Genomic DNA, 25,831 nt, shown 5'->3' on the forward strand with positions numbered 1-25,831 from the left:
AACACAATCTTTTGTTGTTTTCCTTCTTTTTCACTGTACACGGCAACATAAAATAGAGAAGATTAAAGCACCTTAGTGTTATAAACTTCATAAATTTTCAATATAAGGTAATTAACACTGGAAAAAATATTGTTATGTTATAGGGAATAGGTTTATATTTAGGAAAAGAAGATAATACTTGAGAATAGGATTAATCTGACAAAGTAGGTATCTACAGAGCATTGGCCAATTTTTGAGATATGCTTTAGGATCAGATGAATCGCTTCCTCTAAGTGTTATTTAGAACTGCATACAGTAGAATAGAGTATTTCTGTTGGAAGGGACTGAACAAAAATCATCTAATCCAACTGCCTGACCGATTCAGGGTTGACCAATTCCTGTTGTCCAATCTAAACTTTCCCTGATGCACCTTAAGGCCATTCCCCTTTGTCCTATCACTTCTTACTTGGGAGAAGAGGCCAACACCCACCTCTCTACAACCTCCTTTTAGGCAGTTATAGGGAAGGTCTCCCTTCAGCCTCCTCAAGGCTAAACAACCCCAGGTCCCTCAGCCATTCCTCATAAGACTTGTTCTCCAGCCCCTTCACCAGCTTCATCGCTCTTCTCTGGACACGCTCCAGGATCTCAATGTCTTGTTCAATAGCGAGGGGCCCAAAACTGAACAGAGCATTTGAGATGTACCCTCACCAGTCCTGAGTACAGGGGGAGAATCGCTTCCCTGGTCCTGCTGGCCACACTGTTTCTGATACAAACCAAGGTGCTATTAGCTTACTTGGCCACCTGGGCACACTGTTGGCTCATGTTCAGTCACCTGTTGACCAACATCCCCAGTTCCTTCTCTGCCAGGGAGCTTTCCAGACACTTCCCGAAGCCTGTAGTGCTGCATGAGACTGTTGTGTCCCAAGTGCAGGACTCTGCACTGTTAAGATCCCTCTGTAGAGTCTCCCTACCCTCCAGCAGATTGACATTTGCTCCCAGTTTAGTGTTATCCACAGAATCCAATGTCTACCAAACCCTGACAATCTCCAATAGCAATCTCTCTGCCATTCACGAGTCATGTCTCAAGAATGATGTGGCAAGTAACTCTCCATGACTATTAGTACAGGGAATCTGCTGCCTTTTGTAGCCCAAAGATACTTATACATGTTGCTGGAGTGCACACGAGCCATAGAGCCTTTACTTAGACCGTCCATCCATGTTGTCATGAAGAGAGAACCCCCTGGGAAAATAATGAGAAAACAGTCTATTGCACTAGGGGGTTAGGGCAGGAGCCAGCCAACTGTTGCACATCCATAGAATCACCCAGCCCTAAGAAAATAGGTCTTAATGATTTAATTACTTTTCTCATCTGAGTGGGTATTGTAATTCTTATTACAGCAGCTGAGGATGAACACGCTTAAAACTAATAAATACAAAGTGCATTCATCCGAAATGAGCATCATCAGCACTCACAGTGAAATTTCATTTATGGGCATTGTTTCATTAAATGTAACCTCTAGCTTATTACAGACACATTATTTTTCATTTTTTATGCATGATGTCATTCCTTTATTTAAACAGACCATGGTAAATATTTTATGAAACCATTAAAGGAACAAATAATAAATTTCTACATTAAAAATGGATCGGTGAAAGTTCCGGCAACTAAAATACCAACAAACAAATAAACAAAAAGGATGGAATTACGTTGCAATCTGTCAGAAAATCTCCTGGAGTTTTAGCTGTGATTTGGCCACTGTTACTCTGTTTCTTACTCGGTTGGCCTATTAATATGAAATGTGTAAAATGGTAGAAATATGTGAGCTACCTTGGGGCAGAATATGATGATCTTGCTCTACCTCAGACTTTTAGAGGATGCTAATTGTATGCTGGGCTTTTTGTTTCCCCCAAAGCCGTGTTTCATGTATTTAATTAGAGATTTTTAACTTTTAAAGCATTTGCTGTGCACACTGGCACGTATTTTTTTAGGAACTATGTCCTATGTACTGAGGCGATTGTGCAGATTACCTAAAAGAGTCATTAAGCATATCTGCTTACACAGGACTCTCATAATCCAGTCTCCTAGCATGATTTTATGGCTGCTACGAAAGGCAGGAGACAGCCGAGGTGTTGAACGTGCAGCTTAGCCCTTCCTGTGAATTCCATTGATTTCTGTAAGAGCTGAGAGAATTCTTCAATTTGCAAAATCTGGAACCTCAAAAGACAGCAATTAATGTAGTGGCAAACCCCGCGGTCCTTAAGCAGAGGAAACACACAGAAATTATTGAGAGCTCAGTACAGTTCTGCTGAAATCAAGAGGAAGATTCCCATTGATTTTGTAGAGAGCTGGATCAAGTAACTAATTATTGGAGCAGTGATCCTGCAGGAAGCTGGACCAGTGCTTCTTCATCTCCCAAAGGGGATGGTTGTGGTGATGATGGGAAAAATTCATTGTAGCCAGCATTTTCCAGCACTGCTCTGTACCTGAGAACTTTGAGTCTTAAATGAATAAAATTCAAGAAACATTTTCTTCCTGCTCCAGGAAAAAAAAAAAAGAAAAATAGAAAAACCGAATGACAGGTATCTGAATACACAGATTTGAGATTCGGTGCTAATGTGTCATTGCCGGCTATTACTTTTCAATTTTCTCCTTGCAGAAAGGAGTAGCTTTGTCAAGGTCGTGCCACAAATAAATCATTTCTCTATTTCAGCAAGGTCTTGGTAAAGCAACAGTAATCAGGACCTTCTGTAAATTAGGGTTTCTTTCTTAGGAATTGATTCTTATTGCACATGACCTCTTGCCTCTTTTTCTTTTTCTTCTTCTGCTTTTAACATCTAAGTGATTTGCAAACTTCTCGCATTTCAAGGACATAATTAAGAATGCTGATTACATTGTCATCATTCTCAACACTGTAGAACGTGAACAGGAGTGCACTCACTGCTTTTTAAACACTTTCATCCTGTTCTCTATAAATAAACATAATTGATAGATCTTGAGAAATAAAATAGGACATGGTCTTTCCTCAAAAGGTGCCGGGCTGAGAGCGTAGATCTTTATGCATCGAGAAGAGAATACAGCTGGTAATATGTTGTCTTCAAAAAGAATAACTTGTGTTTATGACAAGGCTTGGGCTTGATGAGCTTAAATGGATGCTGCTCTGATACTATTGTTTCTTCAAAGTACACATTAATATCTTTTAAATGCAAGTCATGACTCTCATTAATGCCATTATTATGAATTACTAAGACCTCCATTCATTAGTTTGGTCACAATGTTCTTAATTAATAGGTGACCCGTCTTTAACCAGATATCATATTTTACATAGATTATCTGCTGATAACCTAAGACAAATATCAATGCATAATTAATTTTATTTTTTAATTAATTCTCAATATGATGCTGTATGGATTCAAAAACAGAAAGGTACTAATTAGAATTTTGTTTTAATTAGCCTTGCTTATGCTAAACGTATTCTGCAGTGCTCAGTGCAACAGAACTGGTGATCATGAGGATGGTTTAAAACTCTTGATGGGATTAGAAATATGGCCCAACAGTAACATAAGCGGTATCAGTGCTGCTCAAGAAGGGAAAATGCAGAGCCATTATTCCATACTCCTTTTTTCTGGTTGTGCAGTGTAGTATCTCCCAGCTCTGGTCTTAGAACAGTTATTTTTTTGACTCTTGATTTTTTTTTGTTTCATTTTCAAATGTTGATAGGAGGCTGAATCATTTAAATGGGTTAAAAGATATCACTTTTCGCTGCTGTAAGGATCCTGGCATCTCTAACCCGGAGCTCTTTCCTTCCCTCTGTTATCTTCTCACTGCTCCACAAAGCAGAGTTTTTCATGCAGTTTTCCCTACCATTTGACAGAGCCACCACTATGGTCTCAAAGGCCATCGCTCCCAGCTAGATTTTATCCTGTCCTTTCCTTCTCTTGCACTCTCTTACCACGCAGCCGTGTCCCCAAGCCCAGGGATGCTCTGCAGCCGTGCCCTCCAGCCACATCCCACGGGCCAGCCCTGCTCACTCAGTCTTGGAAAGAAATATTCTGAAAACTATAGACGTTGGATGCTGGTAATGAAAGTCTTATGAGACCTTTTTTAAAAGTTCTGAATATTCAGCATATTAAAAGATTGTAAAGGGGGACATCTGTTCATGCAACATCATTCAAAAAATCTGGAGTATGGAAACAATAACATTTAGAGAATAAGAACTTGCTGGGAGATTTTTATCTGTTTAGATATTTTTATTCTTCTTCTTTTTTTTTTTTTTCTCCTATTGTAGATCTAATTCAAGGACTAGAAATCATTGTAATTATTCCAGACAAGTGCTCCTAGCACTGGGTTAAATGTCCTCAGGAGAACAAGAAAATGCCATACTAACAAAGTGACAATAGTGAAGGGCTACATATTTGGAATTAAAGTAACACATTGTGGCTTTCCAGTTGAAGATTCCCATCCAGCGCTAAGGTAAGCTGGTATTATGGATGGGAAAAGCAATTTTTGTACAATTATTCAAATGGCAGTGTTCTTGTAAGCTTTTGCTTTTGTAGTTCCATTCAGAAGATAAAAACATATTTTTTTATTTTCTAAGGAAAAGTTCGGTAATGACTGAGAGTTGGAAATATGAAATTTTACTTTGGGTGACAGTGTAAATTATTCAAGCTGTGCTTTGGAATGCATATTTAAGAAAAATCATGATTTTTCTATTTACTGTCAAGCAGACTCACCTGTTTTTGTCTTAAATGATGTTGCAGCTACTGAGGTTAACATAATCTAAGTCTTTCTATGTACATTAAAATTGTGTCAGATCAGAGCCAATGGGGAAAAGAAACATTATGTTTATTGTAATAGCTTTGTGGGGAAAAAAACCCAAACAACCTGTGATCATATCCAATTTGTATGTATTCATTTAAAAAACAATCTTGGTGTCTATTGACATTAAAACAATTCAGTGTAGTGACATCCCATAAACAGCAGCAATGCCAGCTACCCTACGTATTTGTGGACTGGCAGTATCATTGGTCATTGTCTAGCACTATTTTTGCTTCTATGGAAAATTTGTCCAAGGAAAGAAATTTCTGACACAAAATTAATTAAGGTCCAGTCTCATTTGGTGGCTGTGAGAGAGAGAGGGGCAAGGAGGAATGGCCTCAAGCTCCACCAGGGGAGGTTCAGGCTTGACATCAGGAAAAAATTTTTCATGGGAAGGGTCATTGGGCACTGGCAGAGGCTGCCCAGGAAGGGGGTGGAGTCACCTTCCCTGGAGGTGTTTAAGGGACAGGTGGACGAGATGCTTAGGGACATGGTTTAGGGAGTGTTAGGAATGGTTGGACTTGATGATCCAGTGGTTCCTTTCCAACCTGGTGATTCTATGATTCTACGATTCTATGATACAAAACTCATTCCATTTATGTCACAGAAACCCCCATGAAGTCAGTGGGCTTGAACTGCATGAGATGATAGGAAAGTCTGTCTCTCTTGTCATACTGCTGCTTCGTGTGAGATAGCGTCTCTATGTGGTTCATCTGTTACGTACAGAGAGAATAAGTGCGAAGACTGCCTCTTACCTCTCTGTTTGGTGTTCCACGCTGAGCTCCAGCCTTCGGCTCAGCAAAGCTGAAAGGGTTTGTTTCTCCACTGTTGTCCGTGGTGGCTGTGGTATAAAGCCCTAATGATTTCCTCTCCTTGTGGTTCGAAAACTCATTTATTACCTCACCATGCATCTGCTTGCCAGGCATCGAAGGGGGCAGCCACCTCCGCAGGCAGCCCAGGAGTTCATAAAGTCTTTGGCTTTGCAGTTTCTTTTGCTTTCTCTACTGTACTCTATGTATATCCGTGTAGGAAGAGAGAAAAGCGAGTTTGTAACCTGAATTTCTTCTCAGCTGTGACTTTTTAGAGCATCATATGAGGCAATGTACTTCATGAGATTGCCACGCACGATGTAATGTCAAAAACATCTTGGGAAGTTCGATGTAGTAGAACACATCTGGTATCAATTTCATTGCTATGAATGTAAAGCTATGCAAATTTTCAGAGGTGTAGAGAAGACCAGAATCTATCACCTTATAACTAATATACATCATGCAGATTAACAACTTAACTTTTGAATTATTAGACGGAATTATCCTAGATATAATTATGCAGTAAAATCCAAGCTATTTTTGTTGATTATGCAATAAAGATTTGATTTTAACCTGCCCATTTTAGGTAAAAGTAATAGAAATAATTTACAATTATGGATGATTCACTACCAGCAATAAAAATAAAACATGAGGGGGGTTAGTTTCGGCTGTTTGTTAAGCAGAATAAACTGTCTTGTAGCATGAAATAGCTGTCCTGCTCAGGTGTCACAGCAAGTTTATCAACTCCAATAAAATGTAGAAAGTATTGTTTTTCTAATATCAGTGAAAGATGATGTACATTTAAATTAGATTTTTAATTCGTTTCTAATTGGTTTAAAATCGGGTTTGGCTATAGCTCTTTCAGTCATAACTTGTTTAAAGGATTCTAATTCTCACAGATAAATAGGCTTCTTGATGTTTTTCATTTTCATCCATCATGAGGTTTCTTATGGCTGAGGTTGCCAGTTGCACATTGCCTTTCCAATATGCTATCAACTTCTGAAGTAACTGGATTCAGATTGGATCCATTTATTTCATTCAGTGCCTTACCTGCCTCTTTTCCCTACTTTTTTTAAGCACTGCCGAGAGTCGTATTGAAAAACTATCTCCAATTCCAACTGAAATCAACCAGGAAATGGCTTTATTTTACTTTTTAACTACGATTGAAATCAAATAGGACTGCATCATTTTATGAAATGGTCATTTACAATACAGTGGCTTGTATGCTGTGTTGAAAGCACTCTGAATTTCTTATATATGCCTTTCTTTCATTTAGAATTGCTTCAGAAATAGAAAATATTGTGAAGTGTTGGGTGTCATTAAAAAAATGCATATTTTTTGGAAACAAGAGACATTTTTTTATATATGAAAGAAGGAACATGTATACTTTAGATGGATAAGAGTAATAGGCTCTGAAGGGAAAAATAAATCAAAAGCCCGTTCCTTTCCAGTAGCACTGAGAGATTGAATGTCAGGCTGCAAAGGCAGTTTGTGTGTTTTGATACACTATTTTCAATAAAGGGGAAAACCGAATCAGAGCTTCAGAATTAGAAACTCCTCATACTTTACTTCTATTTACAAAGGCGCTTCCTCAAGGACTGCTTTTTGATGCAATCTATAATATATTTTCATCCTGCTTTAATCCTTACCCCTGTTTGCAGTGATCCAGGACTGTCATCATGGTAGCTGTTAAAAGTCTGGGACTCAGTTTTGAAGACACAGGGCTTGTTCTAGGTTTTTAAATATATAACTTAATGATATCTTTTACAAGTGTGAAGAGAATGAAGCGATGGCTGCAGGATAAATTTTCTTGACACTGTGGGACTACTGGGGGCTGAGAGATTTCATTCTGTACTTCACCTGGTTCTTGTACTGTTTTTATTAAACTTCCCATGGTGGTTATTGATAAAGACAGCCTACAAGATATGTATGGAGAAAGTGTTATTCTTGAAATTTCTGGCTTATAAAAATGGCCTATCGTTTGGCAATGTATTTTTTTTTTTTTTTCAAATAAGGCTGGAATTAGACATAGACAAATTAGATACATTAGATCAGTCTATTAAAGAGACTGTAAATCAATCAGTTATGTTTTATAGCAGTTTCTATATCTTCCTCTGTTCCCCTCATCTTCATCTTCACTTTTTAATGGAACTAATTTTGTTAAAAGGAGATATTAGGAAATTACCTCAATTATCTTGCATGAGACATTCAAGAACGTGGGTGCTAAAGCAAAAAGTCTTATGTGCTGAACTGATAAATTCATAGAAGTTTTAATATCTGTGGTACAGATCAGATTCCTTTATGAAATTTAGAGAGTGAATAATAATTTTAGTGTTGTTTCAGGCTGTTTTCTTGTTAACAGTCCAATAAAGAATATGGTTTTTCCCATCTGCTCATGAAATAGTCACCAGGTCTACCTCAGAAATGTCAGCTGGCTCACTGAGCTCTGTTAAACATGTGTCCTGGATACCAACTGGCTCAGGACTCTACACTGTTTTCACTGTTGTCTTTTTGGAATAATTTTCAATGAAAAAAAAAAATTTTGAAATATTTTGAAATATTCCTTATATTTTTTTTCTGGGGATGTAAGGATAGGAAGAATATTGACCTGAATCACTGCTGTTTGTACTGTGAAAGTTTCTTGTTTCACCAAGAGGGTGTCTTTGCAAGGGTCACTCTCGACATTCTTGTAAGCCCCTTCTTTAGGGTCTTTGATGTGCAGAGCAAACCTAGTAGAGAGCATGCAGTCCATGCCATCACATCAAATATCCTCAGGAACGGAACAGAGGACCTCCAGGGCTGAATGCAGGAGGTCCGGCAGTATGTCCTATATCTCAATTAATTACAAGATGCTTCTATTGGCTCCCAGCTCTCTGTGTGAAACGTGTTTGTGTGTCAGTGATGATAAAGGAGAAGAGGTTGGGGAGGGCAACATATTCATCTTTTGTGCGTGATTTTCTTTCCTTCATCCAATCCTGCCCTTCATAAGCCCTGAATTAACAGACATCTGGCACGAGCTCCTTGACGTCTGGCAAGGGGGTTGAACAGGAAAAGGAAAGATGAACGGAACAAAGCTTGATATTTTGTAAGCGGTTTACAGAACATTAAGGGGAATATTTTGTTCCAGTAGATTTTAGAATTCCTTGCAAATAAACCTGGAACACAGAAGCAGCGCATTTTAGGTTTTGGAGACTTTGATCCCTTAACTCTTTTCTACTGATTTATTTGAGTGAATTTCAGATTTTAAATTGCACCTCCTATGATGATTGAATGCACTTTCCGTATACCAAGTATTTATGGCACAGCTGTTGGCAATGTTAATGTGAAAAGCACATCTCCTGAACATTGTCAAGCTCTTATTGTCACCTTTAGTTCCCTGGGAGATGGGGACAGAATTTTATTTCAGATTAAAAGGAAGAAAACTGTTACCTTTCAGGGAAAACATATATTTATGTTTCTGGATGTCTCTAAAGTGACTTAGACAAGGAGACACATATTTGAGTTATTGTTGCTAGATTTTATTATGCTTGGTGCCTGGGTGGCTATACTATATTTTATGCTGCAAGGTTTAGAGTTGTTTTGGAAGGGAAGAGAAGGGAAGCATTTTTTGGATCTTGATGAGGATGATAAAATGTAAATTCTAAAGGCAAAATTCAGAGGTGATGCCATTGGGAATGGAAGTTCGATTTTTCATACATGACAGTCATTTAAATTCAGGCCTCATGTTATCTCTTCTCTCTTTTCCTCCTACTTTTGCCTGTTTTTTCAATGAAAAAATATGTCAAAATCGGTGAAATATATATGCTGCTAGCCTATAGGAAATATGAATTAAAATATGATGATGATAAAGCCAGACTCAAGCCCATCACACACAGGCATCTGACTTGCCTATATGTTTTATGTGTCTTACCATTAAGTCTTCCTAAGGTAAATGTCTAAATTGTCTGTGTGGTCTGTAGACAGAGCAGATGCTTCTGAAGGTCTCCAGAGGGAGCATCGGCTAGTCTCGTGTTAGGCACTAAATTACATAGATGACTTTTCTCCTTGGAAAGCCTTTACGATCACCTACCTCTCCTCACTGATATTATAAAACTTAGTTTTGAAGGGCTGCCTCATTAGGCCTCTGAAATTTAGGAGCGAGTTTGGTGCAAGAAAGATGAACTTGATCTTGCCCTAATTGAGTCTCCCAGGGAGTCGTAGCGAGTACAAGGAGAACATGTAACTGCAAGCCAAGGGTTCCCAAAGAACTGTTTCTCCTAGCTCAGGCTGTGACACTGCAAATAGGGTCACCAGCCCAACAGAAATTCAATTGCTAATTCAGGCTCCCAGCTGAAAGCAGGGTCAAAAGCCCAAATATGAAACCTAATTAGACATTGAGTATATGCAAAATAGAGCTCCTCCTTCCTTTCCGATCCAACATAACGTTATATATACATTTAATGGTATAGTGGTACTATGTATGAACACAGCACTTCTGACTAATAAGTGAGAGTATAAAGACTTTGTAATCCACAGTATTTAAAATTGATAACTTCTGATGGAAAAATCTGACCCTATTTCAATGTAATTATTTTATATAAGTAACAAATTATATATTATTTTATATTTTATATATTAATAATATAATTATATATTATATATATAATTATATATAATATATTATAATTATATATATAATATATATAATTAAATATATATATAATTATATATATTTTTATATATAAATTATATATTATTTTATATAAATTATTTTATATAAGTAACAAATTATATATTTTATATATATAATTATTTTATATAAGTAACAAAACCAAAAAATGTTAAGAAGGCTAACTGGCATTTCTAAATGGGTGCATGTGTGATGATTTGTAATAAAATCCCTCTTTATCTAGTGGGAAGCAAAGGCACAGCAATATAGCATGTTATATGAGAATATTTTGTATGACTCGTTTTGACTATGGGTTTGCTCTGCAGGTAAATGCAAACATAAAAATGCAGAGGTATAAATGCACACACACATACCTTCACAGCTTCTAGCTTGAAAGGGAGAGAAGCTCACCATCAAATGATGGTTGCTTGTTGGTGAATCTGATCATTATCTTTTAATGAACTGAAATTATTTAGTAATGATAGTATCATGAAAAGGAAGATGTTACCTGTGGGTCACTAGATATGTGTCATAAGGATTTTGAAGTATGTATACCCTGGAAAAGAAGCTTACAAACTTATTTGTATAGTTGTGAAACAACATGGTCCTGTTGCTTCTCAGTGTGTTCCTGGTTCACAACTCATGCCCAGGGAAGCTCTTTGTTCAAACCTCTTGTGGGTGAGCAGTCTCTAGTTGGTATGGGGTTGTAGACCATCAAGGAAATCTTGACTTTTCTGTTGACACATATTTGGTTTTCTTTGCGAGTTCAAGGCTTCCAATATTTTCTCCCTTTCTGACCATCTTTTTATGAAACCCTGGACCGCTTGTGCACCAGTGTGTTTTTAGCATTATAATGAAAAAACTAGAAATGTGCTATTTAAAATCCATGTATGTGGTTATCGTCACTTTCTTATTCAACAGCAACACAGGTACTTTTTCTTGCACGAGAAGCCTTTATGTATTAACTTAAGAACTAGGGTATATCTTTGTGTCACCGCGCAGGGCTCTGTGGTGATACACAAGCTCTGAATTAGCTGTCTAATTAGCTGAGGAACAATGTGTTTTAGACTCTTAAAGAACCCTTTTTAGTGGGACTACATGGTTTCTGACTCCCAAGCTGGTTTTCTCAGAGCTAGCTGAGGACTGCTTTGTAACAGCGCTATGGTATGCATCTAGTATTTGGATTTAGGTTATCCTTTGTGTGGAAAGACATACCTTAAGGTAAAAAAAAAAAAAAAATTAATTATGAAAATTTTGTTCTCATAGAAAGTAAAAATATAAAATACCTCCAGTAATCTTGGGAGTCAAATTCACTCTTTGAAGAAACTGATCTGTCCTAGTGAAACAGAAGGGTACACAGTGGAATCTGAACTAGTTATGTAGGCTTCCTCATAATCAATAGAAAGGACGATTCATTCTGTGATAGATTTCAAAGGTAGATGTGCTCTTACTTCATATTAAAATTAATTCTTGCTTGCTATGAACATATCTAGAAATCCTCAAAAAATTACAGAATACGGACTGTGAAGGAAAAACAGTGGAACAATATCAGCAGTGGTGGTTTTAAAAACTTTTAGAAGTTTTAGAAGACCTGTGATCACATTTTGAATTGGCTAAACTGAACATCATCATGAAGAAGGTAGCTAGACTTTTGAATGCCTTCCTTTTTTTCCCTGATGGATTTAAACTCAGTTGTAGCCAAACCCAGATATTTAATTTAGATAAACTTCAAACTGGTATGAATGAATTGAACTTTTTATGGAATAGCTAAGGAATTCATTTGACATTTCTAGAAATAAAAAAAAGAAATAATATAATACACTACAGATTCTTTCCCCTTATAGCTGAATTCCACACTGGCAAAACAGGCAAGAGTTTTCTTTCATTATGTTTTTTATTTTTCATTCCTTCTGTTATTGAAGTTCTCAGTTTTCTACCAAAATACCCAAACATTGCTGATTGCTGAGAAGCTGGACATGAGCCAACAATGCATGCTCGCAGCCCAGAAGGCCAACTGCATGCTGAGCTGCATCAAAAGAAGTGTGGCCAGCAGAGCGAGGGAGGTGATACCGCTCCTCTACTCCACTCTGCTGAGACCCCAACTGGAGTCCTGTGTCCAGTTCTGGAATGCCCACCCAAAGAAGGATATGGAACTGTTGGAACAGTTCCAGAGGAGGGCTACAAAGATGATCAGAGGGCTGGAGAACCTCTGCTAAGAGGACAGGCTGAGAGAGCTGGGGCTGTTCAGCCTGGAGAAGAGAAGGCACCAGGGAGACCTTATAGTGACCTCCCAGTACTTGAGAGAGCTACAAGAAAGCTGAGGAGGGACGTTATACAAGGGCATGGAGTTATAAGACCAGGGGGAATGACTTTAAATTGGAGAGGAGAAGATTTAAATCAGATGCTTGGAAGAACTTTTTCATGATGAGGATGGCGAGACACTGGCACAGGTTGCCCAGAGAAGCTGTGGCTGCCCCACCCATGAAGGTGTTCAAGGCCAGGTTGGATGGGGCTTGGAGCAGCCTGGGCAAGTGGGATGTGTCCCTGCCCATGGCAGGGGGTGGAACTGGAGGATCTTTAAGGTCCCTTCCAACCCAAACCATTCTATGATTGTATGATTCTATGATTCTATGTGTCTATGATTCTACGATTCTATGATCCTATGTCCATGTCCTGGGTTTTCATTTATTTCACTGTTTCAGGTTATCTCAAATTTCAGTTTGGATGAGAAATAATGAAAATAGCGTGTGTCAGACATGTCCTACAGCTCTCAGAGGAGCTTCTATGTTGCTCGGCTGCATTGACGGTGCAGAAAAAAAAAAAAAAAAGATTAAAATGTCATACAATAAGCCAAAAGCTAAGTTTCATCCGGGGTCAGAAATTATTTATGAACTTAACATTTAGCACCAGAAAGCGTCCTTCAGCAGCCCTTGCCAGCTGCGGTATGGCTGTCCAGGGCTAGATGGCACTGCGGTATGGGGAATGCCCATCCCTGCACCAGGGCTGGGGAGCTGCAGGCAGACTTCCCTCCTGTTTGGGAAAGAAAGAAGCCTTTCCTACTATATGCGGACATATAGTCCTTTTGTTTCTGTACCGACAAACAAAATGATCATTCTCCCTATTTTATTTTTAAGGTTATTGTAAGTTCCTCTTGCACTTGGTATATATTCCATTTTAAAGAAGTGTGGCAGAGCTGCATTTATACATGCAGTACTATATTTATGCCACAAATTGAATGTATACGTGAAACCCAGATACATTTCCTGTAAACATTAGCCTGTTTTTTTAGAAAGAGAAGGCATCAGAGAGGAAAAAGTTGTGGTATTCCTGGCAGCAGTAGGTGTTTCTAGTACAGGGGATCATAGAATCATAGAATGTCCTGAGTGGGAAGGGGCCCACAAGGATCGAATCCAACTCATGTCCCTGCACAGGACAACCCTAAAATTCATATTATGTCTAAAGGCATTGTCCAAATGCATCTTGAATATTGTCAGGCTAGGTGCTGCTTCCCTAAGGAGCCTGTTCCAGTGCTTCACCACCCTCTGAGTAAAAAGCCTTTTCCGAATATCCAACCCAATCCTCCCCTAACATAACTTCCTGCCATTCTCTCAGGTCCTGTCATTCATCACCAGAAAGAAGAGATCAGCATTTCAAAGTATTGGAAGTATTCAGATCTATGAAGGCTAGTGTGGAACACTTCTCGTGTTCTGATCATACTCTGTTGTGCCCCATCCTACAGAAGTAGGACCTTTATTTACTGTGCAATCCTCCATGCCTCCTTTTCTCTGCTTTATCCCTCTCTCTGGGGAGTTCAAGTCATGACATAGTCTTTGCTTCAGCACCGGGAAGAAGTAACTGTAGATGAGCTGAGTCCCCACCTGCATCCTGTGCCCCACTGGTGGAAGAGGAGAGGAGATCTTCATTCACCTTGTGATGAAACTTGAACAGTCCAGTGATGTCCTCCAGAAATAGGGAATAGGTCCCCTGACAAGAGCAAATTGGGTCTCCATTATTGAGGAGTTGGAGACAGCCATGACAATCCATCATCCCTGAAATCCCAATGACCGCACTGCTGAGCTGTGTAACCATGCCGGCTGCCATAGCAACTTTCTGTGCTGTTGATACTGTGACAGACTCGGTTATTGGCCAGGCTTTGGAGTGAAGGTCAAATGTAGGAGTTAGAAGGAGGTGGTCCTGTGGTCTTAAATGGCTGCAGATTTACTTTCTGTGAATTAACTGCCGAGCTTTCAATGCCAACTGGAGGTGCTGTTCAAGTGTGGACAGGCAGAGGTAAGGGAAGAGGTGCAGTACCCTGCAGTGATTGTACTGAAATGCTTCATTTAAGGATAGCTAAGTAGTAGCAATAAAGACGGACTATTGCTTGAACAGCATCTTTAAATTTGTCTGCTAATGGTGTTCTTCTGAATACTGTATGTACTCCTTTGTTTTGGGAATAGAAATGAGTTAACTCAGATACTATAAGCTACCTTCTTTGAAAGCTTGCTGGAGTTACTGATAACTGCTTATGAGTTTTTTCTAAGGTTAATGATGTTTTATAAAAACAAGAATCAGGTCTTGATCTTCAGAAAAGAGTTAAAACAAATTTCAGAAGAAAAAGAGTAGTGAAGTAAGTTCTTACTTATTACAAAACGCTAATTATATGTAGAATCATAGAATCATAGAATGTTTTGGGTTGGAAGGGACCTTAAAGATCATCCATTTCCAACCCCAACTGGCCCAGGCTGCTCAAAGCCCCATCCAGCCTGGCCTTGAACACCTCTGGGGAGGAGCATCCACAACTTCCCTGGGCAACCTGTGCCAGGGCCTCCCCACCCACCCTCATTGTGAAGAATTTCTTCCTAATGTCTAATCTAAATCTTCTCCCCTCCAATTTAAACCCATTTCCCCTCATGATATCACTCCATGCCTTTGTAATAAGTCCCTCCCCCGCTTTCCTGTAGCCCCTTCAGGTAGTGGAAGGTGGCTCTAAAGTCTCCCTGAAGCCTTCTCTTCTCCAAGCTGAACAACCCAAACTGTCTCAGCCTGTCATCCTTGCGTTATGCCTCTGACGATTTTGGTGTTGTAGCACAGAAAAAAACTGAGGAGGAGTAGCTGGGAGGTGAGATGCAGGCTGGGGTTGCTTTGACACCCTTGCCCGTCTCATTCCTGGCATCCCTTATCTCCCCAATGGCAATGCCAGGGCAGCCACTCCTAACCCTTCCTTTTCTGGCTGCTGCCTCCCTCTGCACTGTGCTCTCTGCAATGCTCGTTTGGGGAACTAATACAGATTACTAAAAAACATGATGTGGATTGCTTTCCCAAGGGGTTGGATTGAGCTGCCAGAGACAGGTTCTGTGTAGGCAGTGGCGTTGCTGAACGTGGAAGCACAGCTATTGCCCGTTGATGGATGTGCTGAAAAAAGCCAGTTACAGAACCTCTTTAATCTATTGGCAGGATACTGTTACAGATGAAAAAATAATACATCTGCCCTCTTTGTTAAGTCCTGCTCTTTAGGAGCAAAGCTGCTTCTATCTTTCATGTGTAAAATAGGGTAAAGGCAGGCACAAAGCATGGAAACCTGTTAGTGGAAAATTTGCCCCTGTACTAATCTTTTGTCCCTTTGTGGATTCAACTTGATCAGTGTTTATTGCTGCTCTGGAGAGACACTGTCCTTTCTTTTCCACCCAGTCACAGGCACTTCTCTTAGGGGCCCATTTTACCCTGGGCTGGGCAGTGGGACTTAAATTCCCTGCGCACTTCAATTAACAAAAATTTGGAGTGACTGAGTAAATGTTGCATGGAATTTAGATATCCCGTCATGCTGTTTGATGTAAAACTGCATGCAGATTTAGGAATTCTGGGCTTTTTTTGTCTGTTTTCTTTGGTTCCTTTAAATGTTCTTAATGAGGTTTTTAAGTGTCCTGGGAAAAAAAAAATCAAGTAGTTTTCTAAGGCAGTGTTAAATTGATTGAACTTTTCAGCATAAAATGGAAATTTAAGTTGGCTTTGCTGTTGGCAAAAGGCAATATTGCATATGTCTCAGATTGAGCATACATTGCTTATGTTACTCTTCTCCTGGACTGTGCTGTTATGCAAGTTTAGGGTCTGGATCTCAGTAAATACACAGCACAAGATAAATCCATCTGTAGTCTTGAGCACTGAAACCTTCTAGAAGTCGTCTGAGTTGGTTTGATTTCAATAGGAATTGAGGACACCTAAACCAAGTTGAGTTACTGCAAACTCTTCAGGGAAGATCAATGATTTTGAAAGATCTTATTGAAATCAAAGATGGAACTGAAATAAGCAACACAATTGACTTCTCTTGACTAACAGAATTGCCTTGATTCTCTAGCTGTTGTTATAGATGCTATTAAAAAGATATTAAAAGTGACTGCCACCTATTTTTTTCCATCAAAATGTATGAATTTTAAATAGCTGTTGCTATGAAAGCTAGGTTAATATTCTAGGCTGGAATGAAGAAATAAGTCTTTGTTTGTGTAAAGCAAAGGATTATAGGGATAATTTAAATGTGTGTTTCAATTAGGAAAAAAAAGTATTTTAGTATGTATTTTATTTGGCTGCTAATAAGAAATGGAGGTAGGTAGAATCTGGCAGAAAGGAGGATTCCTGATGTGTTGCATCCGGTGAGCAATCTGTATACAAAATCATATCAATAGCAAGGTATTTCTTTGTGATGAATTGCAGGTATTGTCGAAGACACACATCTCCTTTCCTCATAACCAGCAAACACCACCTCTCCAGAAAGATCTGATTAGTCCTAGATTTAATACATCAGTACATCGGTGTTCAATGAAGCCTTCCCAAGCACTGACAACATACTGGTTGCCCTTTTAATCTGGGACGTTCAGTCAACCTCTGGCTTTTATTCTCATTCTTCCAAGTGAGCTTTTTACCAGGTTCTCTAAATGTGTTTGAGCTTTGTTCCCACTCTCCTCAGTACTGCTTCAGGTGCTGACCCGGTCACCACAATTTCTGACCACCTTCCAGTTGTGCATTATGAGACATGAGTAATAAACGTCAGGTGTGGTTTGGCTTTCTTCTTGGTCTTTCCTTGGGTCGTTGCAGGTGGCATGTCCTCATTGGCTCAGCAGATCCCTCCATTTTCAGGAAGCCTCACTTTTTGAGTGTTCTTTTGGCTCTCTCTTTCTCACATCATAAACGAGGTATCATATCCGTGCATGAGGACAGCAATATCTAGCATGCCGTATGATCATGCTAAATTTTGGAGGCAGATTAATTAGTAAAAATATCTGAGATGCCTGCGATCTACCAAATGTCTCAAAATCTGACTTTGAAAGTGGAATTCTCTCCAGATACTGTTAGAACCGCCTATTCTCATGTTAAAAGCCAACCAGTTTTATCACCTTATAGCTACTGGAGGAAGGGTATCTCAAACAGACTTGGGCACAGGGATCTAATAAGTTCTCATTAAGTTTTAGATCTTCACAGTCTCTGATGTGGTACAACTTTCAGAACAAGAGCAAAAATTAAATGGTGCATGGGGGAATTTGCCTGTTAAGTTTGCCACAAATGGTGCAGTAAGAAGAGAGGGAGAGTTGAACCTCTGGAAGTCAATTCCAGCATAAATTGTGCATGAGCTAATATATTTTTTCAATATCAGTGGGTTGGCAGAACAGTTATATATTATACAGTTTCTCTGTATAATTTCCTTAAAAATAAGGAAGTAGATTTTCTGACCTCTGTGAGGTGTCTGGGTCCATTTACTGTTTGCCACCTGTATTTCGGAACCAAGTTATGATCATTACAACAGCACTATCTCTTCTTTTTGTTAAAGGATAATGCCAGCTCCAAACCAGTTCAGTATAATAAACAGCTCAAGAGTCGTTATGGAGAGAGCAACCATACAAAACTATGAATAATTTGTCCATGGCCATAGATAGGCTTTATGGCCAAGGTGGAAACATTTTTTTCTTATGCATGAATACTGTTCTATAATCTATGTTCACTCCTAAGTATTTTGCCCTAAATTTAGCCCTAAAAGTATTTTTGAAGCCAATTGTCTGATTTCACAGCCAAAATCCTTTGCCAAAAAGTAGACTATCTGATGCTATTGCAGACCCAGGCATATCTAAGAGGAAAGTTTTTGTTTGGCAAAAGAAATGAATGGCAGCTGCACTGAAGGGAAGCCTACACCTGTTCTTTCACTCGTGTGATACAACTGCTGAAGGTGAATTGGCAAGACATTTAGATTCTTGCACACTTTTAGGTTAAGAAAAGAGCAATCAGGCCACTTAAACCCATTTCCTACCTGACGCGGTCTCTATATAGACAAATGGAAGTCCAGGACTTGTGGCAAGAGCAGCAGGATGGGCAGGAGTCTGACTGGTGGGTATTTCAGCATTGATCTGTAACGGACCCATCTGGTGTCCCCTGTTTCTATATGTCCTCATAAAAATGTGTTTTTGTGTGTGTCTATAGCCAGATGTTGGTACAGGCTGCCAATCAAGGCAGCTCATACCTTTTCAGAGGTTTCAGATGTTCTCCTCGCACTTCACGATCCACACCCGTATTGGACCTCATCATGCTCAGGTCCTGTTTGCACTGCTCTGCTCTCTGCAGCTTCTTATATTCCGGTGCTCAGCTCTTGATCAAGGCAAGATTGTAATGCTCCCATGACACATCCCCTTGCAGCAATGCCAAACTGTGTCATAAGCTGCATGAGCAAGGGTATATCCTGAAGATCAAGGGATGTGGTTGTCCCATTTGGTATTTGTTAGGCCATACCAGAACTATCATGTCTAGTTGGAGTTTCCACTGTTCAACAGAGACTCCATAAAATTAAAGCAGTTCTGCTAAAGGGCTGGCAAGACAATTAGTGGGCTGATGAACTTGACATTTGAGGAAAGACTGAAGGGATGGGGTTCAACTCAGAGAAGAGGAGGCTCCAGGGAAAGGTAATCATCGTCTCCCAATACCTGAAAGATAGTTATGTGGAAGATGATGGAGTCACTCGCTTCACAAGGGTGGATGGATGGTGACAGGACAAGAAACAATGGACATGAGTTGCTTTAGGGCAAATTCTTTGAGGAGATAAGAAACAAATTTAATACTGGAGTACTTTTCTCAGCGAAGTGGTGGAATCTCTCTTGCTGGGAATATTGAAGACTGGGGCCCTTGTTACAGCAGGCTAAGGCCTGCTTTCAGTAGAAGGTTGGACCAGATCGCCTCCCAAAGTTTCTTTCCCACTCAGAGTCTTCTACTATGCTATGATTTTTTTGTTCTCTGCATATTCAACTCAATAAAACATGAAATCGCCTATTGCAGAGAGAAATATCTTTTAGGAAATCACACATTTGTTCTGCTGTTAGCTTGATCACACTACTGACTGACAAAAAATTGTTTTAATTTTTTGACTTCTATGAATTATTCACTAACCTTGCAAAATTTCCCATTGTCCCTTTCACTTATTGAAATTGCTTTGCTGAACTGGTTGGATTATAGCGTTTTGTTGTTTGGTTTTTTTTTACCTGGTACCTTATTATCCAATTAGAAAGATAAATAGATAGTGGAAAAATCAATTAAAGCAGAAAAGTTTTAATGTGTTAAACTAGAATTGTTTCTGACCTGGAAGAATGAAGTCATTGTCGAAATATACCCAAGTCTTGGAATTTTTTTCATCCTGAGGTTGAGCTCTGGTTCCACTGTACTTCTTAAGAAAATTAATCCAAATTTTGTCCTGAAGTAGGAGTTCTGAGGAGTTTGACAATTGTTAGATTTACATCATCAAACAATTTAGAAGCAAAATGAATGACTTTATGCTTCTATTCAGACTTATGAAATTATGAGGTCATGGAAAGAGAGAGGTTCTCTTGTTAACTCGACTATTTCCATAATTAACATTCATTTGGGTACTTGAGGTTTAGCATGCCATTTCATTAAAATAATGCAATTGCAGATAGAGAAAAAAAAGTTTTGAAAGTATAATTGGTTTTCATTGTCAATATAACTTAAAATCCCATTAGCCACAAAATTTCAGCATTGTTTTCCTAATGACTTGCATAATTGGATCATCAGATTTCTCTCCTTTAAAAAAAAGACCTAGTTGGTGGTTTTAAAGGTTATTATTTGCATGAATTTTCCCCCTCCCCAATGTTACATTTCCACTTCTGTTTCCACCAATGCTGAAAGGTCAGCGACCTAGTGAGTTAAATGAAATCATGTCAAGAGCAACTAGAGCTGTTGCTTCCCCCTCCCTCTCTTTTTGTTGAGATACTGACAGCTACTGGCAAACGTATGCTTGCTACCAGTTTGATTTGAGGTAATTGTCTACCTCAACCCATTAAGGCAATTCAAAGCACTTTTCTGGGTCTTCCATGGTGCTGTTCTCTCATTTACATGTGCCTGTGTCAAGTTTTGTCACTTTATTTCAAGAATTCCAGTGCACTCTTTCTTGATTTAAATGCAGATTGTTTTGGAAACGTTGTGAAACGCAAAGTGTGACAAAGAGGTGTGGGCAGTCACATCAATAACTGTTTTCCAGAGTATTGTAGAACCAGTTCTACAATATTACTAGTAAAATTCCCTTTTCATGTTCCACACGTCTGTGTTGTCACGGGAGTCAAACACATTAAAAACTGTAGAGAAATCACATTTCTGGAAGAGATCTTGAGAAGTTATCCAGCACATACTCTTGCCTCAAGGCATGTTCAACTCTTCCTAAACTATGCCTGACAGATGTTTGGCCTACTGGTTCTTAAAAATCTCCAGCGTTCAAAAGTCCGTATTTTCTTTAGGCAATTTATTCAAGTGTTTAGCAATATTTACCATTCTTTCCTCCAATATCTAACTTCATTTCCATTGCTGCATTTTAGACTAGTTGGTTGGTTCCTTTCCGTTTTAAATTTTCTCCTGCCCTCTGTGCAGCAATCTTTTAAAATATATGAAGACCATCAAAATGTTCTTCGAGTGCCACTTGTCTACGCTAAACAAAGTGACGCATTTTGTTTTGTACTATAATTATTTTTGCCTCTTCAGCTGGTCAGCATCTTTCCTGAAGATATCCTAAATCTAGAAGGACTTGAGATAAGTGAAATAAACTGAAAGTTTATTTCCTTTTTCTTCTGTATGATTCTCTTGTTTATACCTTCCAGGATGAAGCTTCCCTTTTGTCTTTGAAATAGCCTCGCACTGCTGACTCATGCTCAATTTATGATCCACTATAGCCCATGCATCCACTTTCAGCTGAACAGTTATTCCTCATCCTATAATTGTGCAGATGGTTACTCTTACCTAAGTGGAGAACTTTTGAATTTTTGCCATTATTAAATTGCATCGCGGTCACTTCAGACCATTTCTCCAATTTATAATAATCAGTTTGAATTCTAACCTTATCATCCACATGTTTTTTCAGCCTTTCCCAGCTTTGAATCATCTGGAAGTATAGCAAATATATTCCCTACTTCATCATGCAGTTTTTATTATTGGAAGCGTTCCATAGTCCTAGACTTCACATTAGTCCTCAGTGGACCTCACTGTTGCGTCGTTCCAGCTGAACAGTTCCTCTTTATGCATAGTATCCCAATCAGTTGTGTCCCTGCCTTATGGCAGTTTCAGGAAGACTCTGGATTGCATAGAAAAATGTCATAAAAGATACTGTCAAAAGCTCTACTAAAGTAAAGATATTTTTCTTTTCAATACACAGTCCTGTCACTATGTCATCAGAGAAAATTTGGTTGCTTTGACGTGGTTTGTTCTTGACAAATCCATGTTGGCTGATTCTTATCCCCTTGTTACAGTCCAGATGTTTGCATATTTGAACCATTATTTTTTTTTTGGTAATTGATATTAGATTGACTGATCTATACTTCTTTTCATTTTTTTTTAAAAAAGAACAACTATGATCATCTTTTTTGTGTTTTTTTGAAACTTTACCTGTCCTCACTGCATTCTCAAAATAATTGCTAAGGGCTCTGCAATCACTTCCTCCAGTTCTTTAAGTACTCTCAGGTGAATTTCATCAGGACCAGCTGGTTTAAAAACATCCAGCTTCTCAAAGTGGAATTAAACCTGTACTTTACCTTTCCCATCCCAAGTTCTTACCCTTTTGTCGTTGATGCTAATCGTGTTAGACATCTAATCACAGCCACTGTATCAAGTGAAGACTGAAAGAAAAAAACCCCTTACTTTGTACTGTTTTGCCAGCTGTGCACCATTGAGCCCCCTTGTACTTAGGAACCTATGAAATGTTTTGCTAATGTCTACTTGATGTAGTGGTAGAATAAGGAAGGAGGAAGACAGCAGTGTTCATATCTAAACTAATTTTTGACCGCAGAAAGGAGCGGAGAATCTAATTTGGGCCAGAAACATATGTGAGATTCATCACACTCGTTTTGATCAATAAAACAGTTTGATATCTAGTTTAAGCATGCTCTTCAAGTGTCCCTCTGTAGGCAACAGAAGAGAGAAAGTAATTTCAAGGATCAGGGTTTCTGCTCTCTCTCTAGATACCTGTATTAGATGAAACCCAACCTGTCAAGAACACACGATAACATCAACACAAGCAGACATTGAGGACTGCAATTTAGTGAGCACCTGGTCCTTGGAAAGAATTTATTACATTTGATGGCAAGCACATCGTCATGAGGGTTTGCCATCGTAAAAGGGTCAGGTATTGTTCCAGTTGCAATCATAAGCTTTAAGACTGCATTGCCTTAGCCCCATCATTTACTAAAGTCAATCCCAGTTTACTTTCTCATTGCAAAGACATTTAATTTTGGGTGCAGCATTGTGTTTGACACACCACTGTTTTTACTGTTTTTTTGTTGGGAATCTGAATTATGTAGGAATTATTCATGAAAGTATGTATGTGTATCAGTTAAAATGCGTTTCTATGCAAGAGAGGAAGTTACCAGCAGCCAGAACTTGGCTACAGCCCACTTCTTCTTCAGTCTTCCAAAACAACTTTCGAGTCTAGGAGTTGGTTGTACTTTACCCAGATTTAAAATGGCTTCCCAAGGATGATTTTTTAAAATAGTTTTTGCTTATAGAATAGTATCAATTTAAGGCAGCTTGACTTACTTTCGTATAACTAGTGTGGTGACCTAGCTGAAGCCCAAGTCTGTTTTACAGAGTGTAAATCTTTTTTGTATCACCAGTGTAGTCAAACTGTGCAAACTCGGTACCTCAGATTCCCCAGTTTGGGGGCTTATTTACTCCAGCTCTCCTTCCTCTTCAAAACCGTGTTTTCCCGTTCATGTCCTTAGAGGCATAATGCACACAGAACTGTAAATAATCATATATTTCCTTCACAGTAGATGCCAAGAAAACCAATTATTTTATATGGTGGTCAAAGCATACAGTAGAAGCATAGAATCATAGAACAGTTTAAGTTGGAAGGGACTTTAAAGATCATCCAGTTCCAACCCTGTGCGGTGGGCAGAGACACCTCCCGCTGGCTCAGGCTGCCAAAGCCCCATCCAACCTGGCCTTGAACACCTCCAGGGATGGGGCAGCCACAGCTTCCCTGGGCAACTTGTGCCAGAGCCTCACCACTCTCGTGGTGAAGGAATTCTTCCTTATGTCCAGTCTAAATCTGCCCCTCTCCAGTTTAAAGCCATTCCCCCTTGTTCCATCACCACAAGCCTTTGTAAACAGTCCCTCCCCATCTTTCCTGTAGCCCCTTCAGGTACTGGGGGGCTGCTCTAAGGTCTCCCTGGAGCCTTCTCCAGGCTGAACAACCCCAACTCTCCCTTGTGTGAGAGGTGCTTCAGCCCTCTGATCATCTTTGTAGCCCTCCTCTGCACTCGCTAGCACTTCAGTCATCTTTACATGTCTAATATTGGTTGAGTTTCCTTCAGATATAGGGGTTTTTTTTTGACGTGGCTTCACGAACGTTTTTTTTTTATTACTTATTTGTAGAATCTACATCTTCCTTTCCTCTCTTTTCCTGCCCCTGACTGGAATTAGATGCATGCACTGTGCATTGTGCAAGTCTCTGCTCTGCTTGGCATCAGTATAATACGGCTCTGTGTGTGTATCGGTGTGTGTCTGTGTGTACGTGTATATACAGTGACACACACATGTGTGATAGGTTCCTGAAAAATAAAAACAAAGGAGGTTTTCCTTTTATGCCAGTTTGAAGGTTTACCCTTCACTTGATAAAGTCTGGCACATCCCTTGGTGTTTCATATGAACTGTCACAATAACCCGACCGTAATCCGGATTCCTGCCCCAACTTCCTAAGGGCTGTGATATGTCGCCTTCTTCCATTAGCACTTTGTCATCTGCTCCCATGATGCCGCTGCACAGAGGGGCTTAGGGTGAGGTTCTTGATAGTGTTGAAAGGTCTCTTTGTATTGCACTCACTCTGCCTCTCCCCGCTCTCAATTTGCACAATACCTGTTTATATGGTTCTGCTTATCTCGTCTCACCAACTGATGTATCTCACATGCAACGTGTGCAGCCTTATTGTGGAGGCTTATGAATTTAAATATTTTGGATTTATTTTGAACATGATCTAGTATAATAACAAGGCTGTTATCTGTTCCCTTCTATGTAGTTCCTTATCAGTGTTTCAGAGGACACTTTTCCTCTGACATGACAGTTAAGAATCGACTGAACTAGTTTCTGGAGTGTCTGTAAGGGAAGGATCTTAGCCACCGATTTCCTTCTGGGCTGGTGAGCTCATTTCTGTCTTTTTTTTTGTGTGTAATTCCTAATAAATTCCATCTATTTCCTACAAAGAAGGCAGTGGAATAGGAGTCACTGATCAGATGAATGAAAAAAACAGAGCAGAATGGAACTACGCAGTATTTTCTTCTTTTGCTTCACAGACAAAGATATTCAAAATGTTCCTAAGGTGCAACTATATACCTTTAATAAGCAGCAATACATAATCGTAATTTATATAATCTGTATCACTGATGGCATCGGAAAAAAAATAATTTATATTACTGAAGTAAAATGACTGTAACTATATAGTTTTGACTCTACGTGTCATTAATGAGATATTCCATGTAAGCATGATGCAATATTTTTATATTTATAATGCAGATGTAGTAGATTAGAAAGATTTTGCCAAAGCACAGGAACAGAAGCCAGAAAAACATTGCTTGAAACTTATTTTCTCTACAGCTTAGTGCAAATAACTTAACTGCTCCACAGCAATTTTCTGATCTCTGAAATGGGGACAGTAGCTGAGTGTTAGTTCCTAGCAAATGACTTAAACAAGATGACATTTCTATGACTGAAATATAGGACGTCTTTAGAGATATTTTTCTGTTGAATTCCTTCTTGCATTCTCCACATAATTTATTTTGATTTGCTAAGTAACTACTTGGTGTCAACTTTCAAGGTTATATTGAATTATATTTATTTTTCTGATTGTATTTCAACTGGAAGCCTAATGAATGCAGGAAAAAGGTTCCCCCTTCAGATTGTAACATAGTTGTGAATTTGCATATGACATTATGCTAGTGCAATGTGGCCAGTATCTTTATCTTTGGAGGTTTGATAAGCGAGTTGGAAGCAGCACCTTATAGGACAGATTTAAGTTTAGTTTTGCTGCAACTATGGGTACTCAGCAAAAAAAAATAAATG

At 39.0% G+C, this 25,831-nt stretch overlaps 1 protein-coding gene across 3 annotated transcripts in view; it reads left to right on the forward strand.

The window, feature by feature from the left end:
* The window catches only part of TDRD15 (tudor domain containing 15), a 197,414-nt gene that overhangs the window by 49,630 nt on the left and 121,953 nt on the right, over nt 1-25,831 (forward strand). For 2 of the 3 annotated variants that reach the window (XR_008449277.1, XR_008449281.1), the window contains exon 2: nt 4,266-4,450. The exons of the other annotated variant lie outside the window; for it this stretch is intronic. The gene's annotated coding sequence lies outside the window, so the exon portion shown is untranslated. The remainder of the gene's footprint in view (nt 1-4,265; nt 4,451-25,831) is intronic. 3 annotated transcript variants of the gene reach the window in all.

Source organism: Cuculus canorus, chromosome 3, assembly GCF_017976375.1.
Source record: "Cuculus canorus isolate bCucCan1 chromosome 3, bCucCan1.pri, whole genome shotgun sequence".
Lineage (NCBI taxonomy): Eukaryota > Metazoa > Chordata > Aves > Cuculiformes > Cuculidae > Cuculus > Cuculus canorus.